The following is a 16,666-nucleotide window of genomic DNA, read 5'->3' as shown; positions in this document are numbered from 1 at the left end:
GTGGGGGTGAGGGTGGGGTTCGAGGATGGGGGTGAGGGTTGGGGTCTGATTTGGCATGCAGGTGGGGGGGAAGCAGTATTGAAGCTTCAACTTACCAGTATCCATTCCTCCGCCGACTCCTGCGAGGCCGTCAGGATGTTCAAGACTTCCTCCTCCCATGATGTGAATTGTGGGGGTTGAGGTGGGGGTCCTCCGCCAGTCTTCTGCACGGCGATGTTGTGCCTGGATACCATGGAACGCACCTTCCCCCGTAGGTCGTTCCATCGCTTCCTGATGTCTTCCCGATTTCTGGGGTGCTGTCCCACTGCGTTCACCCTGTCGACAATCCTCTGCCATAGCTCCGTCCTCCGGGCAATGCTGGTGTATTGTATCTGTGTGCCGAACAGCTGGGGCTCTACCCGAACGATTTCCTCCACCATAACCCTGAGTTCTTCGTCTGTGAAGCGGGGTTGTCTTTGGGGTGCCATGGGGTGGTGTGTATGATGTGTGGGGTGGAGTATGTGTATTTAAGTGAGTTGAGTGTGGTGGTGTGTGTTGTTTTGTGTGTGGATAGTGTGTGGGTGATGGTGTTGAGTGGCTGTGGCTGTTATGTTTTGGATGCTGGTGTCTCGCTCTTGTCTTCTTTACGAATTTTTAAGCGTAGGGGTTTGTGGGTGATGTGGGTGGGTGTTTTATATTGTATTGTGTGTGTGGGAGTGGTGTGTGTATGTGTATCAGGTGTGTGGGATTCAAATCGTCCAATGTGGCTGAGTTTTGTTCGTTTGTGTGTATTCTGACCGCGCCGGTGTGTCCCGCCAATGGAATACCGCGTTTGAATGACCGCCGCGTGGATTCGTGGGTCGTAATGGCATGGGCGTATTTCTGTTGGCGTGGCGGTGGAGGTTTGGTCACCTCCACCTTTCCGCCGACCGCTGGTCTGGCGGTCTGTTGTGGCGGTCGGATTTTCGGAGGTTTGCATTCTGCGGGTCAGAATGACCGTGGCGGGTTTCCGCGACCGCGGCGGGATTATGGAGGATTTCTGACCGGCGGTAGGCGCCTTTTACCGCCGAGGTCAGAATGACCACCATTGTCTTGGTGCGTCTGCATGCCCGTGAACAAATCTACTGCAGCAAGAAGCACTTCCATTCTATCAAAGTGCATGTTGTCTGCTGGTCAGATCTCTACATCACAAATGTCTGTGCCTGGTTCCCAGGTTAAGCCCATGATTCCTTTGTAATGCAGAACAGCACCATTTCCCAGCGGATGTCACAACTGCAACCAGAGAGGACCTGCCTGGTTCGTAAGCCATATCTGTCCTGATTTTGTGTGTGCAATGTCATGTGCTACAATCATGAAGTGAGTGACTTGTTGTGGCACTTATGTAACGTTCCAAAACAGGAGATTCAGCATATCCAATTGTCCTTGGTTGTTGACACTGCTGAGGAAACCAACTACGCCAGGGGAAGTCCATTTCAATGAGGCCCTTGGAAGAAGACGGCAGGCAGTGGAGCGGGCTTTTGGGCTCCTGAAGGCCAGATTTTGCTGTCTGGACAAGACCGGGGGAAGCCCTCCTCTACTCACCCGGGAATGTGTGTCAGATCACTGTGGCATGCTGCATGCTCCATAACATGTCCCTATGGAGGAATATCCCTTTCATTTCAGAGGAGGGGGAGCCTGAGATACCACTGGGTGAGAATCCTGAACGCCAAATGAAGATGATAGTGGTGAAGAGGAAGGAGCTGACGTTCGACAAGATCTCATTGACAGCTTTTTCTCATGAGTGTAAGTATGTCATGAGATGTCATGACTTTGGCTGTACAATGAACTGTAGTTGTGATAATGTGCAGAGTATATATTTGGAAATAGGGAGCTGATGCTCGGCCAAATCTGCAGAAGAGTGTTTAATGAGCAAGCTTTTGACACATTCACATTTTGATAATGTTGCTTTGTTTGTGTCACATTTTTTGAATGGACTTTGTTCTCCAGACATTTTCTATGTGACGTGTGTCATATGTATGGTTCATAAGCATACTCCTTGTTTTGACCTTTGTTCAAGTATCTTCACCATGAGATCTTCAGTTGGGCATTTCAGAGTTGTTACATTGACAGGTATTTAGTGCTGAAGGTCAAGCCATAATTATTCAGGGCACAGGTCCAGCACACACCCATTGCCAGGAAGATGGAGCTATAGCAAACAATAGTGAACAAGGTCAATGCAGTGGCACACCGTCCACCCACCAGGGACGGCATCCGCAAGAGATGGAACGACCTGCGTGGGAAGGTCAGGTCCATCACATCCCGGCACCACAGTGCAGTGTAGAAGAGTGGGGGAAGACCTCCACCAACACCACCCGACTACACTGACTGGGAGGAAAAGGTACTGGCCATCCTGCACCCTGAGTGGAGTTGGGTAAGTCATCTACAGTTACCCCATATCCAACACTCCTGGAATGCATGCACCACCTCACCCCTCCAACAACCACCAGGGCCACTACCCCACTCAGGCCACAATCACTACATCCAGTCCCCCTGCATGCCCACAAACCCACTAATAGGCCCACATCCTTCCCCATTGTTCTGCTTTTCTTCTCTTATCTCATGACCGAGCTTACAGAAACTCTCTGGAATGCACTTCTGAGTTTAAAGAAGACATTTATTGTTATTATTACTTCACCACGAGGTTCCTGAGAGACTAAATTAGTAGGTTGGAAGCACACGTTCAAAAGTAGTTGCAGCAATGAAAGCAAAATATATCAAAGTACTTCTCAGTTGCAATGTACACAGCAAATACATGTGATTATATTATAGCATAACTTCAAAGCAAAGCATAAAAGTCAAAATTGCATCACCGTAGGGCAAAGCTGTAGGGCCTATAACTCAGCTTCATCTTTCTGGGGCTTCAAGTTGATGACTCCAGTTCAACTGCGAGAAAGAGATTTTCTACCCAAACGGGAGACAGGCAACTGGCGTCTGGTTCCTGTTTGAAGTCAAGATAGATTCAATCTAACTCTGCTGTAGTCCAGAGCCATCCTTAAAAGCAAACTCAGTGTGAGAACCGAAGAAACATGGAGAGTGGCCAATTCTCCAAGCCTCACTCGTTCTCAGACTGGATTGAGAGGTAAACACAAAATCTACGTGCTCTTATCAGCTAAGGTCTGGTGTAAAAAACCGCCAGCTTGGTCTACCATGTGGAAAAACACAGCTTGGAAAAACACAGCTCATCTGCAATGTCTCAACTGCAATGTCTAACTCCACGTTAAAGCCAATAGGCAGCAAACTTAAGTATCAAATGTAATGTCCAATGCCATGTCAAAGCCAATAGGCAGCTAAACTGAATACAGAATGTAATGGCTGATTCCATGTGAAAGCCAATAGGCGGCTAACCTAAATATCAAATGTAGGGGGTCATTCCGTCCCCGGCGGGCGGCGGGCACCGCCCGCCGGGCGGAAACCGCCCAAACACCGCACCGCGGTCAAATGACCGCGGGGACCATTTTAACTTTCCTGCTGGGCCGGCGGGCGATCTTCAAAAGATCGCCCGCCGGCCCAGCGGAAAAGCCCCAGCAAAGATGAAGCCGGCTCCGAATGGAGCCGGCGGATTTGCTGGGGTGCGACAGGTGCAGTTGCACCCGTCACGATTTTCCGTGTCTGCTATGCAGACACTGAAAATCTTTGTGGGGCCCTGTTAGGGGGCCCCTGCAGTGCCCATGCCATTGGCGTGGACACTGCAGGGGCCCCCAGGGGCCCCAAGACACCCGTTCCCGCCAGCCAGGTTCTGGCGGTTAAAACCGCCAGAATCAGGCTGGCGGGAAGGGGGTCGGAATCCCCATGGCGGCGCTGCTTGCAGCGCCGCCATGGAGGATTCTTTTGGGCAGGGGTAAACCGGCGGGAAACCGCCGGTTGCCCTTTTCTGACCGCGGCTTTCCCGCCGCGGTCAGAATTGCCCATGTAGCACCGCCAGCCTGTTGGCGGTGCTACCCCCGGCCTCCACCCTGGCGGTCATAGACCGCCAGGGTCAGAATCAGGCCCGTAATGTCTAATGCCATGTCAAAGCCAATAGGCAGATAAACTGAATACAGAATGTAATGTCTAATGCCATGTTAAAGACAATAGGCAGCTAACCTAAATACCAAATGTAATATCTAATGCCATGTTAAAGGCAACAGGCAGCTGACCTGAATACATAATGTAATGGCTAACTCCATGTTAAAGCCAACAGGCAGCTAAACTGAACACAACATTTAATGTGCTACTGGTGAACGCTGAGCAACTAATATGCGCAGTGGTGAAACACAAAGTCATTGGTCAAACACAATTAATAGCATCACACCCATGTGCACAGCCACCTACCCCTGCAAGGAATCACAATGGCCTACAGCACCCACAATGCACCTCCACATCCTAAGCAAAAAAGCAATGCTAACCTCACGAAAGCAACCTGCAAGGCCCCAAAGTGTGAAACCTGCACAAACCCGCCAAGTACTGTGCACCCCCTCCGATCATGCTAATGTAACAGACATGTCCATTCCTTTCAACAGGCACCACCACCCATGCTACCCTGAAGGACAGGACAAGGAGTGGCAGTGGCTCACAGGGAGACAGAGGCACCTCCCAGGACACTGGGGATGGAACCCTGGACAATGTTGATCACCCTGGCCCCTCACACAGTCCTGGACTGTCACCATCCAGCAGCCTCAGCCAGGATACCACTGACACCCCTACCACCCAGCCAACAACATCAGCCATGGGCAACCGTCCCCACACCTGTGTATCCAGGCCACAGACTGGTGGAACACAAGTACAGAGGCCACAGTCACCCCCTAAACAACAGGCAGGAAGACGATGGCCCCAGTACGAGTGGTACCGCCAGACCTGTGGAAGGGACACAGGCACAGGGGGCTAGGCCCAGTGAGAGGGCATCAGTGGCCCAGGAGGAAGGCCAGAGGATGGATGCTGCCGGCCATGACGTGATCTCTGAGGTCCTGGGAGCATATCACCATACCCAGGACAGATTGGCCCAGATAGTATCCACCCTGGAGCAGAGTCAAAGGATGCAGCTAGCACACCACCGAGAGGCCATGGAGCAGTGGAAACTGCACAATGCCACAATGGCCAGCATAGCAGGTGCGCTGCTGCACCTTGTCCCAACACAGCCTGAGGTCCACACAGACCAGGAAGCCCCTACTACATGCCAGGATACAGACCGGACAACAACGGCATCAGGAGCAACTGCACATGTACCACCCTCTCAGGACACACAGGGGACATCCATCTCACCCTGCACCGACCAACACCAGGCACCCAAAAGGACCCTCAGGCCCAGATATGGCACAGGAACACCTGCCAAGAACAAGGCCCCCTCAAAGAAGTGACTCTGGCAAGAACTATCCTCCAAGTGTCCCACTGAATCAACCACCAAACCGTGTGAAAACTAGAACAAACTCTTGTACACATTGATGGACCTACCACTACTGCCAACAATGCTGCAACCATGTTGCCATATTGTACAACCACCAGTAGCCGACTCCCATCACTGTAATCTGCACAATTTGTTCCCTGCACCAAATAAAAGAACTTTTCACCTGTTACAATGTCCCCTGTCAGTAAGTTTAAACAAAGTGAAGTATGGATTCAACTGTATGATAACTCTTTTATTGTTCTCTGAGTAGCTGGAAATGCACCCCACGCCTTACATGTTGTTGTGCCTACAGATGTGTTGAACTTTTATACTATATTGTAATCTGTCCTATGCAGACGTGGTCACAGTGGCCATGAGTATTGACCCAAAACCCCCCTAGATGACAAGGCACATTGACAGTATGATACTCAGACAGCAATCTCATCCAATTGTCCCACACATTTTACTGGAAGTAGAGTTGTATCAGTTGGGTCCTGGTATGGACATCTTCCCCCTCATCATCATCACCATCGCTCTCATCCCTTCTGTGAGGAAGCTAGTCTGGATATACAGCACCCTCCTCCTCCAAGAGGGTGATAGAATTTCTCACAGCCACGTTGTGCAGCATGCAGCAGGCCACCACTATTCAGCACACCTTTTCAGGCCCATAGGCCAGGGATATGTACGCAACAAAATCTAGCCTTCAGGAGACCTATTGTGCGCTCTATCACCCTTCTAGTATGTGCATAGGCCTCATTGTGATTCCTCTCTGCATCTGTTCCAGGATTCCTCAATGGTGTCAGGATCCAACGCAAGTTGGGATAGCCAGAATCACCTAGAAAAGGGGTGCAAAACAGGACATTCATTGACAACCCTCAGAGGCAGACAGCCTGGCTGTCTGCTATGTGGCAATAAGTGTCAGAAACACCTACTTATGATCATCATCTGTCCTATTGTAGTTGTTCCATCTTGTGTGACACACTACTGTTCCTCAGCACAAAAGAATCATGGACTGAACCAGGGAACATGGCATTCACATGTAAAATGTACTGGTCTGCAGTACACGCCAATTGAAGGTTCATGGAATGAAAGTTCTTCCAGTTTCTGTATACCTGTTCACTGACTCTTGGGGATATGATAGCTATGTGGGTGCCATCGATGACACCTATCACATGGGGTATGTTGGCAAAGGCATAGAAGTTCGACTTGATGGCAGGGAGGTCAGCACTTTGGGGAAACCTCACATAGGACTGTAGGTGTCGTACAAATGCATTCAGGAATCTTGGCAGTATTATGCTAAACATTGGCCGTGAAAAACCTGCACCCATGCCCACTGTCACTTGAAATGAGACCGTGGCCAGGAAATGAAGTGCAGAGAGCACCTGCACTTCAGCAGGGATGGCACCCTGATTACGATTTGTCGGTGTCAGTGCTGGATCCAGTAATGCACAAAGTTCATGAATAGTTGCACAAGTGAGTCTGTAATTGATAATGATGTGACGCTCCACCATGGTCTGCAAATCAACAAGTGGTCTGTACACCGATGGGGCCCTTCCTCACCACAAGGGTCTGTACCTAGGAGGAGTTGAAAACACGTGCAAGGAACACACATACATCTGCACACATTGTTTTTCATTCAGCACTGCTGGCATGATTCTCAACAACACTAATGCTTAGTGTGTGTGACATTACAGCAACATGACTACAATGATATATCAGGACTGGTCAGGTGAGGTAATGTATATTGTTACATGCCTAGGTGTGTTTAGGGGACAATAGAGCCTGCATTGTGTAATAAGGGTTTTACAACTGCGTAGTTAAGGCCAAAATGTCTGCCCCCTGTAATCCAGAAGTGTTGTGGTGGAAGTAACCTCATACTGCTAGCGGTTAACGTAATAGCGTAAGGCGGTGTTTACCGCTGTGCGCAAATTAATTGGTTAACATGGTTGTCAATGGGCAATCTAGGCGTATCATAATCGCCGCCGGCGGTGACGGTGCACACCGTCGCGGTGCATACGCAAAATCGTCACCCCAACTTCACTTGACTCCCTGATCCCGTGCATGCAGGTACTCCACTGAGTGCACTGCTGTGTCCTGCCTCTGGCCATGGAAATGGCACGTGTTGCAGGGGAAAGGGCCCTGGCCTTCACCAATGAGGAATTGGAGAAGCTTGTGAATGGGGTCCTACCCCTTTACCCCAAGTTCTACGGTCGGCCAGTGGTACAGGTGAGTAGGAGGATTGGGGGGCATGGATGTGTGCAGTGGTGGGTGTTGGCTGCATACATGTGTGCACCTTTGACACTGTATGGTCCAGGGTTCCTGACATGCTGCATGTGTGTGTGCTGTTAGGCTGTTTGAAATGTCTGTCCCATAGTGGATGTGTAGCCAGCTGTATATGATTGGCCAGTGTCTGACCTCAGTGTTACTTTTCTGTGTGCCCCATATAGATCAGCGCCCACCAGAAGAGTGCAATTTGGCATGCCATCGCCAAGGAAGTGCGGACCCTGGGAGTCTACAACTGGCAGAGCACCCACTACAGGAAGAGGTGGGAGGACCTACGGCGCTGGGCGAGGAAGATCTGCGAGGCCCAGCTGGGGAAGTCCTCCCAACGAGGAGGGGGTGCCCGTCGGGCACTGACCCCCCTTATGCAACGCATCGTGGCAGTGGCATACTCGGACGGATGGGCGCTTGAAGGCTGCACAGCAGTCACAGGGGGGTGAGTACATATAACATATTTTGGCCCCTTAATGAATGTGTGTGTGTGTGCATTCGTATTTATGCCGTCTAGTGGCAGGGACTCTGACTGATGTCCATCTACATAATGTCCCCCGTGGGGAGTAGGGGTGTTTGGGTCAAGTCTGCAGTACGTCAGGCCCTTAAGTTAGTTGGGGAATGGCTGTAGAGCAGGGTTCTGGCCACTAGTCAGGGGCATAGCCATGTGTATAGCGGTAGGTGCTGCCTGGTGGAAGGTTTTCTGGGTGGGTGTATATGCGAACAACTAATGTACCTCCATTCAGCTATTTACAAGTGTCTCTCCTGTTTTGTCTCCCCGTCCCTGTTCTCTTGTGTTGTCTGTGTACATCAACATCATCTGGCGAGGGACCTGAGGCATCGGCGAGTGGTGATGCAGTAGCCCATGGATCCTCGGAGGCAGAGTCATCCAACGCTAAGGGGACCAGTGGGTTGGAGGGCGACGGGAGTACCACAGGGAGGCAACTACCACTGGAGGTAGTGACTCCGATACCTCCTCCGATGGGAGCTCCCTGGCGGTGGCAGACCCTAGTGGGCCCATCCCTACTGTGTCATCTTCCGCCACTTCCCATACCATCACCGCCCTCCCATTTGCTCCCCACCGAGTTGCCCGTGCCCGCTCACCCAGAAGGGTGGGCATCCCCTTCGCCCCAGGCACCTCATCCCCTGCCCCAGTCAGTCCTGCTGCCATCACGGAGGAGGCTTTTGACCTCCTGAGAACCATCTCTGTAGGGCAGACAACCATTGTCAATGCCATCCAGGGGCTAGCATCAGAGGTGCAGCAGACCAGTGCCTATCTGGATCGCATTCACAGTGCCGTGTCTGGCCTAAAGAGATCTTTTCAGGCTCTGGCCTCCTCTTGGACAGCAGCTAGTGTCCCTGGTCATTCTGTCCCCCCTCAAACCACCTCTACCCCTTCCAGCACCCCACTCCCTTCACCCATCCAAAGCACACATTCTGACACGCAGGCACACCTCTCCACACACAGGAAGCACACTTCAAAACGCAAGCCCCACACCTCCCACCACAAGCATACACATAGCCATCATACACATGCACACACACCAACATCCACTTCCCCCAGTGTGTCCACCTCTTCCGCATCCCTGTCTGTCCCATGTACATGCACACCCACAGGCACTGCACCCTCATTCAATGTTGCTGACCTTGTTCCTGCAGTCACCACAATAGCACACATCCATTCATGCACCCCAGACGCCACACCTGCACTCACCACAACGACTTTAGTTAACACATGCAGCACACATTCACCAGACTTGCAGACACCCAGACAACATCTATTATTTACACTGGCAGCCTGTCTTGTCCCACTGTGTCCACCCCCCCCTCCTCAAAAGACACTCAAACGCACCAAAACACACACCCATCACACATCCACCACACCTCAGCATACTATCCAGGCACCTGCAGCCACGTCAATCACACCTACACCTGTCACAACCACTCCCTCTACCTCCACTCCCACGCCTTCCTCCAGGTGCACCCCAATTGTACCTAAGAAACTTTTTCTCTCCCATGTTGACCTATTCCAACCCACTGGCCCACCCTGTCTTGTCCCTAAACGTGCTCACCTCCTTGTCCTAACCACTCCACCCACGTCACAGCCCGCCTCTGTCTGCCCTTCCCATCCCTGTGCCCCTTCCCCAGAGAGGAAGAAGCCCGTGCTGAACCAGGTCCATCTGCCACACCCCGGTCCAAGCCCACTCCCCCACCTTCCAAGGGCAAACCCAAACCCCCTCCACCTTCCAAACGTAAATCTAAGCCCCCCAGTCGTAAATCCCCTCCACCACCAACCCCTACCCCTGTTCCCTGAGGTGCCTGGATGCCCCGTTGTTGTCCCTATGAGGTGGAGTACCGTAGAACTTGTGGGAGTCAAGTTGGGGCCATTGTGGCCTATCAGACTTCTTTCCATATGGACTGGCCATTGGCCTTCTATGCACTTCTGTTGCTCAGTGAGCACAATAAAGGTTAATGTGTGGCCTGTGTTGTTGTTTTCGGCTCACTCTGGGTCCGTGGTCTCTCGTTTCATTATTTGTGGGTGTGGGGCACTTGTATGTACTTTGGGCAGGTTGGATTTGCCTTGTGTCGGGTAAGTACCTCTTGCTGTGATGTATATGGCTTGTGCTGCTGTTAAGGGTTGTGGGAGCATTGCAGGGTGAGTGGAGTGGGTGGGTATGTAACTGAGCCCTTTCTTCCCTTGTTTAGTAGGTTACAGTTCTTACCGTCGTCGCCTTCGTCAGCGGTCTCGGTTGTGGAGATATATGGCAAGGAGCAGGGCTGGCATGATCTGCAACTCTCTTTCCATGTCTGCTGTGGCGTGTTGTTTGGGCCTCCGGTGAGTGTTTTCTTATAATTGTTTAGTTTCCACCTGGCTTTGTGTGGCAGTGGTTCCCGCCCCGGAACTGACGGCGGTCTAGTGCTTCATTATTTGATGGGTGGGTAAGGCCTTTCCGTCGGCCTGTGGGCGGGCTCTGCCGTCATTGTCGGCACTCCTCTGCTGAGGGTGAGTGGTTTTTAGGATGCCTGTCTTTCAGTTGGTTAATTATTTGGCGGTTCGGACCGCACGTCTGTTGGTGGTTGTTACCGCCACCACCGGCGGTGCGGTGTTTACCACTGTGTTCATAATGAGGGCCAAAATCTCTTCTGAAACAAGACACTTGTAGGTATGTATTGGTGTGATTGGTGATAATCCTGAGCTGGACACTCAACATGCAACATATCCCTGCTTGCATAAGTAGTTTGTATCTTCTTTGTATGGTTCACACGGTCTTACATATCTACATAGCTAATTTAGAAATTTAAGGCAGCAGTCAATGAGTTTGTGATGGGAGCATTTATTACAATGCTAATACAGAAATTAAATTTGGGACAGAAAGAAACAAACATGTGAAGTGAAAGGGTCAGTCATGGTGAATAAAACCATTGGGGTAGAGCCATATCATTGAAAGTCCAATGTCTAAACTAATCCTCCCATTGGAACTGGAATGTGGTTCACGATCAGTCTGCAGAGTGTATGTGTTACACACAAAGGAGGATATTAAGGAAGAGGTTTCTTGCTGTCAGTGGTGGGTGTCTTGCCATCCACACCTCCTGGATTCTTGGATGGACATCCCCCATTGCGAAGGGGGAGATCAGCTGCTGCAGAGGCTGGGGGGTCTGAGGGTGGTTGTGCCTCTAGTAGTGCCTCCCTTACTGTGGCTGCAACAGATATACTCAAGCCTGAGGTACTTAACCCACAAAAAGTGGTGAATGGTGGTGGAAAAGCCTGCTCAGGGCTATGTGGGTGTCCCTCAGCAACCCTATTAGGGTGCCCATGATGGAATTGTGGTCATCCAATTTTTAGATCATGTCCTTCTGCAGCTGCTTCATTTCAGTTAACAACTGGCCCATCACGTCTTGGGACTCCTAATAGAACCCTAAGATGTGACTGATGGTATCTTGGTCGACAGCAGGCCGAGTGGTCTCATTCTGCTGGCTCACAGCATCACTCCCATGCACCATACCCCCACAAGCGTGTGCGCTTTGCACAAGGTGCCCCCTCCAACCCAGTGTTGGACCCTCAGTGTCAGAAGTGTTGGGTTGCACCTCAGAATCCAGGACTGGGGGGCACAAGATGGTTGAAACTGTGCTAGGTACACAGGTTGAGGGAGTGTTGTTGCTGTGACGTTAATGCAACAGGGCTGGGAGTCATTGTTGTGGGCACAGTGAGACTCACTGTTGCCGTCTGACCAGGTTGCCCAGATGTGCCTGGACCGTCCCCCATGTCCACAAGTCCAGGAGTGTCATCATCACTGAGGGCTTCATTCAGGGGTAGAGTAGGAGTATGGTCAGTGGACAAGGTCTGCCCAGGGGCTGTGCCAGCTCGACCTATTGAGAAAGAGAGTACATTGTTATTGGTTGAGGTGGGATGCCTACCTCCAAAGGTTTTGTGGTACAGTAAGTAAAGACATTGGACATCCTTAAGTGGTAGGTTAGCCTATTGTGCCATGCAACTATGGTACTGGAGTATTTGACATGACATGGGTGAATACATGCCTAAACTATTGGACTCAAGCAGCTCATTTGATGTGCTGATCAGTTGCGCTTTGGATGAGGGAATGAAAATAACATCTTACCAACAGTAAAGCCAACCCAGTGGAGAGACAACATGTGCATTTGACCATTTGGAGGCCTAGCTGAATGAGATACAGGCAAACACACAACTTTCGGGTTCATTTTGAGCTTGGCAGTAACACCATGGGACAGCCAAACTCATGGGTAGGCTGCCACTATGGCAGTTATGTCCCCCTGACCGTATTAAAATGTTCTGCATGTAATACACGTTCCCGCCAGGCTAACTGGCGGGAACAGTGCTAGGATATTGGCCTTGGCTCCTTTAAGGGAGCTGAGGCCAATATGCTAGCACTCCAGCACCCTAGAAATGTGCACTGTCCACTGTCCAGACAGTGCACACTCCAAGGGTGCTGGGCGGGGGGGCCCTGCACTGCCCATGACACTGCACCGCAGTTCACACACTAAAAGCCCTTAGCTGTGCCACTGCCAGGAACCCAACTCACTGCCTGCCAGAGCACCTCAGTTCTTGCAGTCAGTACACTCTGCTATTCCATAACTGCGAGCTCAGGAGCAACTCCATCAGTGGACCACAGTTCACTCACTCCAAGCCCTCAGTGATGCAAGTGCCAGGAACCCCATACACGCTGTCTCTCAGAGCACCTCATTTCTTGCACTCAGTACACTCTGTTCTTCCAGTATTGGAACCTCGGGCGCAGCGCCATCAGTGCACCACAATTCACTCACTCCAAGCCCTCAGCCATGCCAGTGCCAGGAACCCCACACACGCTGTTCACCAGAGCACCTCAGTTCTTGCAGTCAGTACACTCTGCTGCTCTAGTACTGGAACCTTGGGTGCATCTCCATCAGTGCACCACAGTTCACACACTCTAAACCCTCAGCTGTGGCAGTGCCAGGATCCCCACACACACTGTTAGCCAGAGCACCTCAGTTCTTGCAGTCAGTACATTCTGCCGCTCCAGTACTGGTACCTCTGCAACATCTCCCCCAGTGCAACACATTTTGCATACTCCAAGCCCTCAGATATACCAGTGCCAGGAACTCCACACACACTGCCTGTCAGAGCACCTCAGTTCTTGCAGTTAGTACACTCTGCTGTTCCAGTACTGGGAACTCAGGTGCAGCTCAATCAGTGCACCACAGTTGACTCACTCCAAACCCTCAGCCATGCCAGTGACAGAGACACCTTACACACTGTCTGCCAAAGCAGCTCAGTTCTTGCAGTCAGTACACTCTGCTACTCCTGTACTGGGACATTGAGTGCAGCTCCATCAGTCCACGGCACTTCACATACTCCAACCCCTCACCTCTGCAAGTGGCAGGAACCCCACACATGCTGTGTGCCAAAGTACTGGACCTCGGGCGTAGCTCAATCAGTGCACCGCAGTTCACACACTCCAAACACCTAGCTCTGCCAGTGAGACAAACCCCATGCATGCTGTCTACCAGAGCACCTCAGATCTTCCATTCAGTACACTATACTGCTCCAGTACTTGGAACTCGGAAGCTGCTCCATCAGTGCATTGCAGTTCACACACTCCAAGTCCTCAGCCATGCCAGTGAGAGGAACCCCACACACACTGTCTGCCAGACCACTGCAGTTCACACACTAAAAGTCCTTAGCTCTGCTGCTGCCAGGAACCCCATACACACTGTCTGCCAGACCACCTTAGTTCTTGCAGTGACTACACTCTGCTGCTCCAGTAATGTGACCTCAGACACAGCTCCATCAGTGCACCGCAGTTGAAACACTCCAAGCCTTCAGCCATGCCAGTGCCAGGAACCCTGCATAGGCTGTCTGACAGAGTACCTCAGTTCCTGCAGTGACTACACGCTACTGCCCCAGTACTGGGGCCTTAGATGCAGCACTATCAGCGAATCACAGTTCACACACTCTAAGCCTTCAGCCACACCAGTACCAGGAACCCCACACATGCTGTCTGTCAGAGCACCTCAGTTCTTCCATTCATCACACTCTGCTGATCCAGTACTAGGGACTCAGGTACAGCTCCATCATTGCACAGCAGTTCACAAACTCCAAGCCCTCAGCCATGCCAGTGCCAGGAGCATCTGGCACGCTGTCTGTCAGAGGATCTAATTTCTTGCAGTCAGTACACTGCTGCTCCAGTACTGGATCCTCGGGCATAGCTCCGTCAGTGCACCACAATTCACAGACGCCAAGCCCTCAGCTGTGCCAGTGCCAGGAACCCCATGCACGCTGTTCACCAGAGCACCTCTGTTCTTGAAGTTAGTACTCTATGCTGCTCTAGTACTGGGACCTCGGGTGCAGCTCCATCAGTGTATCACAGTTCACACACTCCAAACCCTCAGTGGTGCCAGTGCCAGGAACCCCACACACGCTGCCTGCCACAGCATCTCTGTTCTTGCAGTCAATACACTCTGGTGCTCCAATACTGAGATCTCCGGAGCAGCTCAATCCGTGCACCGCAGTTCACACCTCCAAGCCCTCAACTGTGCCAGGAGCTGTCCAGTGCCAGGAGCTCCACACACGTTGTGTGCCATACCACCTCAGTTTTTGCAGTCAGTGGACTCTGCTTCTCAAGTACAACAAACCCCACACACGCTGTCTGTCAGAGTACCTCAGTAAACTCTGCTGCTCCAGTACTGGGATCTTGGGTGCAGCTCCATCAGTTCACCACAGTTCTCACACTCTAGTCCCTCAGCGATGCCAGTGCCAGGAACCCCACACAGGGTGTCTGCCATAGCACCTCAGTTCTTGCAGTCAGTGCACTCTGTTACTCCAGTACTGGGATCTTGGGTGCAGCTCCATCAGTGGGCCACAGCTCACACACTCCAAGCCCTCAGCCATGCTAGTGCCAGGAACCCCACACAAGCTGTCTGCCAGAGCACCTCAGTTCTTGCATTCAGTACACTCTCCTGCTCCAGTACTGGGACCTCAGGTGCAGCACCATCAGTGCATCAGAGGTCATCACTCCAAGCCTTCAGCTGTGCCAGTGCCATCAACCCAACACATGCTGTCTGTCTGGACACCTCAGTTCTTCCAGTCTTCACACTCTGCTGATCCAGTACTAAGCCCTCGGGTGCAGCTAGATCATTGAACCACATTTCACAACCTCCAAAACCTCAACCGTGCCAGTGCCAGGAACCTCACACATGCTTTTTGCCAGAGCACCTCAGTTCTTCCAGTCAGTACACTCTTCTGTTCCAGTTCTGGGCCCTCTAATGCAGCTCCATCAGTGCTCCTTACTTCACACACTCCAAGCCCCCAGCTATGCCACTGTCATGAACCCAACACACTGTCTGCCAGAGCACCTCAGTTCTTCTATTCAGTACACTCTGCTGCTATAGTACTTGGACCTTGGGCGCAGCTCCATCAGTGCACTGCAGTTCACACAGTCCAATCCCTCAGCTGTGCCAGTGCCAGGAACCCCACACACACTGTCTGCCACAGCTCCTCAGTTCTCGCAGTCAGTAGACTCTCCTGCTCCAGTACTGGGAACTCAGGCACAGCTCCATCAGTGCACAACATTTCACACACTCCAAGCCCGCAGCGATGCCAGTGCCAGGAACTCCACGCATGCTGTCTGCCAGAGCATCACTGTTCTTGCAGTCAGTAATCTCTGCTGCACTACTGGGACCTTGAGTGCGGCTCCATCAGTGCACAGCATTTCACACACTACAATCCCATGCCAGTGCCAGGAAAACGACACACATTTTGCCAAAGCACCTCACTTCTTCCAATCAGCACACTCTGCTGCTCCAGTACTAGAGCCTTTTGGTGCATCTCCGTCAGTGCTCCACAGTTCACACAGTCCAATCCCTCAGCGATGCCAGTGCCAGGAACCCCACACAGGGTGTCTGCCATAGCACCTCAGTTCTTGCAGTCAGTGCACTCTGTTACTCTAGTACTGGGACCTTAAGTGCAGCTCCATCAGTGCACTGCAGTACACACACTCCAAGCCCTCAGCCATGCCAGTGCCAGGAACCCCACACACAGTGTCTGCCAGAGCACCTCAGTTCTTCTAGCCGGTACACTCTTCTGCTACAGTACTAGGACCTTGGGCACTTCTCCATCAGTGCACCGCAGCTCACACACTCCAAGCCCTCAGCCATGCCAGTGCCAGTGACCCCGGATACTCTGTCTGCCAGAGCACCTTAGTTCTTGCATTCAGTACACTCTCCTGCTCCAGTACTGGGACCTCAGGTGCAGCACCATCAGTGCACCACAGGCCCCACACAACAAGCCTTCTGCTGTGCCCGTGCCTGGAACCCCACACATGCTTTCTGCAAAGAACCTCAGTTCTTCGAATCATCACACTCTGCTGATCCAGTACAAGACCTCGGCTGCAGCTCCATCATTGCACTGCAGTTCACACACTCCAAGCCCTCAACCATGCCAGTGCCAGCAACCTCACACATGCTTTTTGCCAGAGAACCTCAGTTCTTCCAGTACGTACACTCTTC

The sequence above is a fragment of the Pleurodeles waltl genome, chromosome 12 (genome assembly GCF_031143425.1).
Source record: "Pleurodeles waltl isolate 20211129_DDA chromosome 12, aPleWal1.hap1.20221129, whole genome shotgun sequence".
Classification (NCBI taxonomy): domain Eukaryota; kingdom Metazoa; phylum Chordata; class Amphibia; order Caudata; family Salamandridae; genus Pleurodeles; species Pleurodeles waltl.
The sequence above is the reverse complement of the archived record's forward strand: the minus strand, read 5'-3'. Positions refer to the sequence as shown.